Source organism: Cetorhinus maximus, chromosome 7 (genome assembly GCF_964194155.1).
Source record: "Cetorhinus maximus chromosome 7, sCetMax3.hap1.1, whole genome shotgun sequence".
In the NCBI taxonomy this organism is placed as follows: domain Eukaryota; kingdom Metazoa; phylum Chordata; class Chondrichthyes; order Lamniformes; family Cetorhinidae; genus Cetorhinus; species Cetorhinus maximus.
The window spans coordinates 88,888,893-88,897,843 of record NC_135885.1 but is presented as its reverse complement, the minus strand read 5'-3'; positions in this window follow the sequence as shown (position 1 = coordinate 88,897,843).

The following is an 8,951-nucleotide window of genomic DNA, read 5'->3' as shown; positions in this document are numbered from 1 at the left end:
CTCCACGCACACCATGCTGTGAATGACTGATACAGGATGGACAGGCCCTCCTGCTCCCTGGACTGGGACCAAGACATGTGTGCCAAGCACAGCCTTGTAACATGGTGTGCACAGCCCCAGGACTGTTGCTTTCTGGCCCCGACTATCTATTGTGCATAGCCCCAGCAATGTCTTTGTTTTCTGGCCCTGACTATCTGGTGTGCACAACCCCAGGACTGTCTTTCACTTATGCCTCCTCTTCCTTTCCTCCCTCCCAGTCATGTGTCTCTGTCCACCTCATCCCTCCTGTGCTCCAGTCAGTCACCAGCCTCCCATTATGTGTCTCTGTTAGCCCCTTCCCTTGCCTCTGTCCTGTCTAACCCCCACCCCACATCCCTAGTCAAACGTGTGCCTTCCAGCTCCTTCCCTTGCCTCTGTTTTGTCTCACCCACCCCCCAGTCAAGTATGTGCCTTATAAACCAAACTCCCCTTGCCTTCCTACTGGTTTTGCCTGAGCAGCCTTGGCACAGAGTTGGAGCAGCTGCAAACACAGCACAGTGAAAGGTAGGAAAGCTCTGCGCACACAAGCCTCGAAGTCGTGAGTGAAGTGCAGTTCTCCAGGTGCATGCCTACTTCATCCAGTCATGGTCCACACCGCTCTGATTAGCTGCTGGCTTGGCCATTTGATTTGGATTGGAGGCGTGATTCCAGCGAGCTGTGTTTTTAATGAGCATTCAAGAGATGCAAAGGCATGCAAATTACGGTTCCCACGTGGCGCGGCAGGCAACCCAACCCGCCATGAAACTCAGGAATGGAAAATTGCGAACCATTCTCACACCAGCTGAAAACAGATTTTTGGCCACACTCCGAATTTTCCAGTCCTGTCTGCCACAATGCCCGCTGCTGGTGGAACCAGAAAATCCCACCAAATATCAAAACTCCTAAATGAAGCCTTTGGAGTGTTCTTGTAGAGTTTCCTTTGACCACCATGAGAGTGCACCCAGACTCAAGCTCTCCATTGAAGCTTCACTTTGGTAAGTGAGTGTCAGGCATTCTGGCTACATGACCAGCTCAACTCAGTTGTGACTGTCTCAATATGGTGTTGGTGTGGCACACCAACTCGGACGAACACCTCAGTGTCTGGTATTTTGTCCTGCCATCTGGTTCTCAGAAGCTTCCAAAGGCAGCTCAGGTGAAAGGGATTGACATTCTTGGCATGACATTGGTGCATAGTTCAAGTCTCATATGTGTTGAGCAGAGTGGGCAGGACTATTGCTCTATAGACTTTCAGTTTGGTAGGGAGACTTATTCCTCTTTATCCCCAGACTGATATTCAAAGTCACTTGAAGGCCATACTTGCTTTGGCAATTCTTGCATGTGTCTCATTGTCAACATAGACAGCTCGAGAGTGATTACTGCTGAGATAAGTGAACTTATCCACTGCTGGCAGGTTCTGGTCATGGACTGAAACCTTGGATTTGCCATAGGGCTTTCCTGGAGCAGGCTGGTACATGACTTCAGTTGTCTTTGTATTGATTGTAAAGTCAAAGTTGTCACATGTATTGGAGAACAAGTCCATGCTACATTATATGTCCAGCTCTGATCCAGCAGCTTGGGCACAGTCATTGGCAAACAGGAAATCTCAAAATATGTCCTTGGAGACCTTGGTCTATGCCTGGAGTCATCTCAGATTGAGCAACTTCCTGTGCATGCGATATCTGATTCTGATGCAAAGATCACCATCATGGAAGGCATCAGAGAGCATGGTGGAGAAAAATATGCTGAAGAGAGTTAGCGCTAGCATGCAGTCCTGTTTAACTCCATTAGTGACTGGGAATGAGTCAAAAGATTCATCATCATCCAAGACATGGGCAAGTATGCTGTCACGGAACTGTCGAATCATTGTGATGAATTTCTCAGGGCAGCTGAATTTCTCTATTACCTTCCAAAGGCCCTCACAGCTGACTGTTCTGTTCTTGGCATTTATCCTGGAGCTGTCTAACTGCAAACACCATATCAGTGGTTCCTCGACCTTTTTTGAAAGTGCACTGATTCTCCAGCAGATTTCTAGGATTGCTGAGAGGCCGCCCAAGAAGAGTGGCAGTGGTTCATGCAGCACAAACTTGCTAGCCCCTCTCAGGCAAACAGCATTCATGCTCATACCACTGCCACTTCGCCAGTGCCCTTGCTGTTGCCTGTCAGCCGGCCAGCTCAAACTGTTGCTGTCCATGCCAAAGTGGTGCAGTGTGAAGCCAGGCCATCTAGGCCCAGAGTTTTGTCAAGGGTATCCTGCAAGACAATTGCAGTCTGCCTCACTGAAACTCAGCAGCCTTTCACCAGCAATGTTGCTGCTTCTTGGTGATTCAGGGGTGGAAATTGGAAGCAAAATTGATCAATTTTTCCAGGTCCAGACAAGACATGAAGCGGCACTGAAACAGTCATTGATGTACTGAAAAAAGAGTTGTGGGAGGGGGCCTGAATAGGACTGGAACAAGGAATGTTCCACATACCCCATAAAGAGACAGGCATAACTGGGGCCCGTGCGGGTACCCATAGCCACACCTTTATTTGGAGGGAGTGAGACAAGTTTAAGGAGAAATTGTTCAGTGAGAGAACAAGTTCAGCCAGACGGAGGAGAGTAGTGGTGGATGGGAATTGTTCGAGCCTCTGTTCGCGGAAGAAGCAGAGAGCCCTCTGACCATCCTGGTGGGGGATGGAGGTGTAGAGGGATTGGACATCCATGGTGAAGAGGAGGTGGTTAGGGCCAAGGAACTGGAAATTGTTGATATGACGCAGGGCATCAAAGAAATCATGGATGTAGGTGGAAAGAGATTGGACAAGGGGAGAGAACAGAGTCAAGATAGCAAGAAATGAGTTCCATGGGGCAGGAACAGGCTGACATGATCGGTCTGCCAGGACAGTCCTGTTTGTGGATTTTGGGAAGGAGGTAGAAGCGGGCTGTCCGGGGTTGGGAGACTATGAGGTTGGAAGCTGTGGAGGGAAGATCTCCAGAGGAGATGAGGTCAGTGACAGTCCTGGAAACAATGGCTTAATGTTTGGTGGCGCGGTCATGGTCCAGGGAGAGTTAGGAAGAAGTGTCTGAGAGTTGGCGCTCAGCCTCTGCGGGGTAGAGGACAGTATGCCAGACAACAACAGCACCACCCTTGTCAGCAGGCTTGATAACAAAGTCAGGGTTGGACCTAAGGGAATGGAGTGTGGCAAGTTCAGAAGGAGATAGGTTAGAGTGGGTGAGAGGGGCAAAGAAATTGAGATGGCCGATATCAAGCCGGCAGTTCTCAATGAAAAGATTGAGAGCAAGTAAGTGGCCAGAGGCAGGTGGGTCCAGGTGGAGGGAGAATACTGGAGGCGGGTGAAAGGATCAGTGGAATGGGAGGAGGTCTCCTGCCCAAAGAAGTGAGCACAGAGATAAAGGCAGTGGAAGAAGAGTTCAGCATCGTACCGAGCCAGAAATTCATTGAGTTAAGGGCGTAAGGGTACGAAACTGAGTCCTTTGCTGAGTACTGAACGTTCAGCATCAGAGAGAGGAAGGTCAGAGTGTATGGTGAATACACAGCAAGGGCTGGGATTAGAAGATGGGATGGGATCTGAAGGACAGGAAGGGGTGGAGGGTCCTGGATGGATGTTGGTATCAGTAAGTTGTTGGAGCTTGCATGCCTTAGCATCTGAAAGGAAGAGAAATAATTTCTTGTTAAGGCGTCAGATGAGTCAAAGAATAAAATGAAACTGGGGACAAGGACAACTTTGAGATAGGATGAGTCGGTGCTGCTGGAGGGAGAGGTCGAGTGTGTTAATATGGCAGTGCATGGCACTGAGTGTGGATCTCAAGATGCGACGAGAACAGCAGTCTGAGGAACACTGTTTGTTCCGGAGATACCTGTAATCCTGGGTGGATTCAAAACATGAGGGATGGAACTACAGTTGGAATCCACGTGGAGTAAATCGGAGATGTCCTTGATGCCACCAGGACAAAGCAGCCCACTTGATTGGCATCCGATCCACAAACATTCATTCCTTCCACGACCGACACACAGTAGCAGCAGTGTGTACCATCTGCAAGATGCACTGCTGGAGCTCACCAAAGCTCCTTAGACAGCACCTTACAAACCCACAACCACTACCATCTAGAAAGACAAGGGCAGCAGATGCATTGGAACACCATCACCTGGAAGTTCCCTTCCAAGCCACTCGCCATCCTGACTTAGAAATATATCACTGTTCCTGTTGCTGGATCAAAATCCTGTACCTACACCACAGGGATGGCAGTGGTTCAAGAAGGCAGTTCACCATCACCTTCTCAAGGGCAATTAGGGATGGATAATAAATGCTGGCCTAGGCAGCGACATCCACAACCCATGAAGAGTAAAAAAAAATGAAAGTTCCTTCTTTTACATAGGCTGGGATTTCCTGTGCCTGCCAGTGTCGGGCGTGTTCGGTGGCGTGAGCGGACAATATGGCGCGATCAGTTTCACAATGGTGTGAAACCAGTCTGCAATCGTCCGCTCAGCCTGCTAATGGCAGGCCGCCTTTCCCGCCATTGGGCGTCAGGAACCTAATTGTAATATATTAGCATATCATTATTATGCCAGCCACCGGACTCATCACCCCCCCACCCCACCCCCTCCCCCCTTCCGCCACCGCTGGATCGTCCACCCATTTCAGTGGAAAAACACACTGACATGTTTCCCAACAGCAAATAAGTGACATGCACCTGGCGGGCTGCACTTGCTCGGGACTTTGAAATTTGTTTGCCTATCTTGCTTCAGTCAGCACTTGCGGTCATCAGCACCAGGCTTCACAGACAGCACCACATCACTTTTAGAGGGGGCCACAGTTAAGTCTCTACCTACCAAATCAGCCATATTTCGGTAGCTTTTCAATGGCTGCAGGGCAATGTCTTGCTTGGGGAAGGGGGAGAAGTGGCCTCAGGCAAGGGAAGAGACTGCAGTACGTGAGCTGTACTGGGGAAGGAGGGTATCCCAGTGTGTGTGGGGGCACATGTTCATCTGTGCAAATGGCCTCAAGATGGTGAGGGCTGAGGAGGTAGTCTCCAGAGGAGATGAGGCCAGATGGACATGTGAGGGTGTGTGTGAGAGTGGGTGGTGATGTTTCTTGAGCTGGCAATGAGTGACATGCCAGTGAATGTGTGATGGGCTTGAATGTATGAGTTTAGAGTGATGAGATGGATGCCATACCCTGTCTGCACAGATGAGATCACTCATCCTCTATCTGCATTGGATGGCCAACCTCTTCTGTGCAGCATTGGTACTGATCACTGCTGCCACTGCCTGCCATGCTGGATTGGTGATGCTGCTGCCCATCCTGCAGCCAGAGCGGGGGTAGAGGACATCACAATAGGCCTCCACAGCATTCAAATGGCATTCCAGTGACGTGTCATTAAGCCTGGGGGCTACAGTCTTTTTGTCTTTCATGGACATCTTCCCTTCGGTAGTTGTGGGCTGGAAGAACTGAGATGTGTGCTTGCGGCTGGACTTTAAATATGGCGCCCAACGTGATGAAGTGGCATGGCAGGAGAATGAGAGCGCACCCGCCATGGAAACGGTAATGCGGCAGGTTTGGGACGATACGGCACGAAAACCTGCCATCGCAGCCGATGGGTAAAATGTTATTTTACCTGCCCACCACCGCACTTAGTGCAAATCTGGCACGATTCCGCCCATTATTAGTTCTTAATATGTGTTTTTCATTGCTGCCACACATTATTTTACCTCTTCTTTTATTGCTTCTTTTGCTGATTAGTCGAATATTTAGGAAGCTGGTTGTTTTGTGGCTGAGGCAGTAGACCCCTGAATCTGCCCAATCAGTTTTTTAAAACTGTACTGCATCTGTTCATTTGGCCTGTTTTAATGCTGTGCTGTCTCTAGACATTCCGCAATTTTTGCAATTTAAGAAAACTATTTGTTTGAATCAGTTTGCAATCTACATCAACCTATTGATCACAATGGGCAAAAAGAAATAAGGACGGAGGGAGATCATCAGGACTATAAACCTTGGCATAGATCTGGTCAGTTGTATGGCCTGTTTCTGTGCTGTAGGATACTATGTAAATGCCATGCCTAATATTTTCCCAATGCTGATAACTCTGTTTTTGTGCTATGGCACTGCCTGTCTTTTCTAAATGTTACCCAACATTCAGGTGCTTCCTTAAAAGCTATATCTTCAACCATTACTGTATTAACCCATGAATTGTTCTACCACTATTGCAAAACATATATTTCTCCTTATTGAAGGACCTTGGTATATTTTCCATGTTAAAGGCATGATATCAATGCAAAGCATTTCTTCATTTTGTTATTCAGGTTAAATCATCACTTAATTTTATGAAACTACTGGTTGCAGCTATGGCCAGTCAAAGACAAAAAGAAAACCTATAGCAATATCTAGCTTTATTTCCTTGACTTCTCTCTGTGCAGATAGGAGATCAGGTACACAAAATAATTATTTTTTTCTTGGGATAGAGACTGCCCCTTTCCTATTGGGTCATGTGCACTATATTGGCATGTCCTCCTGCTTTCTTCTTTTACTAGGCTTCTGGTCCACTGGACCCTGATCTACTTTGCCATTTCTTCATACTTCTTTTTTTGCCTGTCTACATCCCAAACCCTTAGCCATTCACACACTCCCCGCGTCTCACTGCATATCTTTTATTCAATTACTCTCATTTTATCTCCTATTGTCAAATGCTAACATCAATTCTATTATCTAATTATCTCCTATTTTCCATTTGAGCACTTTGCAGGTCATTCTAATTGTTTTGCTATGTGCAGTTTTCATTTCCACCCTTCTCCTTCCTCTTTCCTTTTGTAACCTTTTTCAATCCTGTTCACCTTTAACATTTTCCAGTTCTGAGGAAGGATCCTTACCAAAAAGATTTTGTCAATTCTGTCCACAAATGCTGCCTGAACAGCTAGTTATTTCCAATGTTTTCTATGTTTATTTCAGATATCCAGCATTTGCAGTATTTTGCTTTATGTTCAGATCAGAACAGGTATTGGTTTTCAGTGGCGTAGAAGTTTGTTTCAACCTCCCTTACTTATTTTCTTCCCTTTTCTTTATTTCCCCCTTTGAAAACTGAGAGGGAAGGCTGGTGAACTTTTGTTACCTGCTACTCAATGCAATACATACTGAGAATCAATCTAACACCAAAGCAGAAGAAGCTTTATAGGAATTGTTATGGTGCACTATGATATTACAATTTTTAGAAAACTGTTTTAAGGTTACATTTAAATAAAAACCTGGACTGAATTTAAAGACAGTTTCAAAATGGCACCAGCACACAGAATTGTGGATTTCAGGCTGGGTCTCCTCTTCCAAAAGGACAAAAGACAACCCTTAATTTAGTTATGGTTCACCATGGTCTCGTCCAGGAGATAACGAAGTTTTGTTGATGCCTCATTGTAAGAAATGTTAATTGTACCTTGGCCAGGACAAAAGCTAAGAGCTACAGGTAAGAGAAGGACCATTTGAAGTGTTAATGCCTCAATTGGCAGGTCACATGATAACAGCAGCCATCTTCGTTTAACTGCAAAAAAGGTATTGAAAAGAGCAGGAAGCTGTCAGACAACATAGAAATCAATCTTGAAGAAGCTTCCATTCAGGGAGAGACAGAGAAAGGCATCTAAAAACAGCTAATGGTCTCCTGTAAAGTAACTAGGCCGCTAAAAGTAAGGAATCTTCTCTCTTTCCTATAAACCTGATTCCACCTACTAAGCTCAGCTGTTAAAGCAACCTTTGGCAGTTCAACAGTGGAAGCTATCGCAGCTGCAGAAACAACTCTACAACCTCAAGACCTTCAGTTCAGACAACGCAACACCTTGTCTTCAAAAATATCAGGCCTGCAGCAAAAATTGACTAATCTTGATTTATGTTTATAATTATCGTTTTATTTTTATTTGTAACTATGTTTGTGTATGTTTAGTAGCTTTATCTTTTCTTAAGTAACTTCCAGAGCAATAGAGTGAAATAAACTAACCTTTTCTTTCCTAAGTAAAAAGGTTTTGGGTTATTTTAAATTGAATTCCTCACTCCACGGATAAGAAAATACCCATACACATATATTGTACATGGCAACTTTGGGGAAACATCTTTTAAAGTGTCCGTGTCAACTGGGGACTCGAGTCTGAAATTGAATCCATTTGCAAACCTGGCAAATTTGAACTTTAACGAAATTAGAAATAGGAGGGGAAATTAACAGAGCCAAAATCAAATTAGAACCTGCAGCAACAAGCCTTTGAAAGTGCTAACAATGGAATGGAGTTGGCTATTTTAGATTCACAGATGTTTGTAGACCAGGAGGACTTATACGTGGCAAAAATTAGTGTCCTTAAACATGAACGAACTAAAATCCAGAACAGGTAGGACTCAAACTACCCAATAAGACAAAGAGACATGAATTTCCCAAGATGCTGGCTCAGCATTTTGGACTCAGTCCAGAGTTGGAACAAGCAGAAGAAGCTGAATTGCGACCAGACCAGATTACTTTAGCCAAATGCAGCTGAAAAAACTGAGAATAGAGCAAGAGTTTCAGGAAGAGAAAAGGAGAGGAAAGCCTGAGAGAGAGAAAGCATTTTCCCACTCTGAAAATTGGAGTTGCAGGCACAGAGAGAAACCTAAGACAGCTTGAGACTACCAGGGAATATCTCACTCTGCCTATAGTAATAGTCCAAGCCCCCATAACCCAGAAACAGGTTTTTAGGGCCTAAAATTCTCCAAATTTGTTCCCAAGTTGTAGGATCCTTTTTTACCACTTTGAGAAAATAGCCAATCAGCTACATTGGCCAAAAAAATTGTGGACACTCATAATAGGGCGTCAGCTATCAGGAAAGGCCCAGGAAATCTATTCTGCACTGTCCCCTGAAGTTAATTACAAATAGACCAAAGCCGCAATTCTTAGTGCTTATGAGTTGGTCCCTGAGGCTAAATAACAACAATTC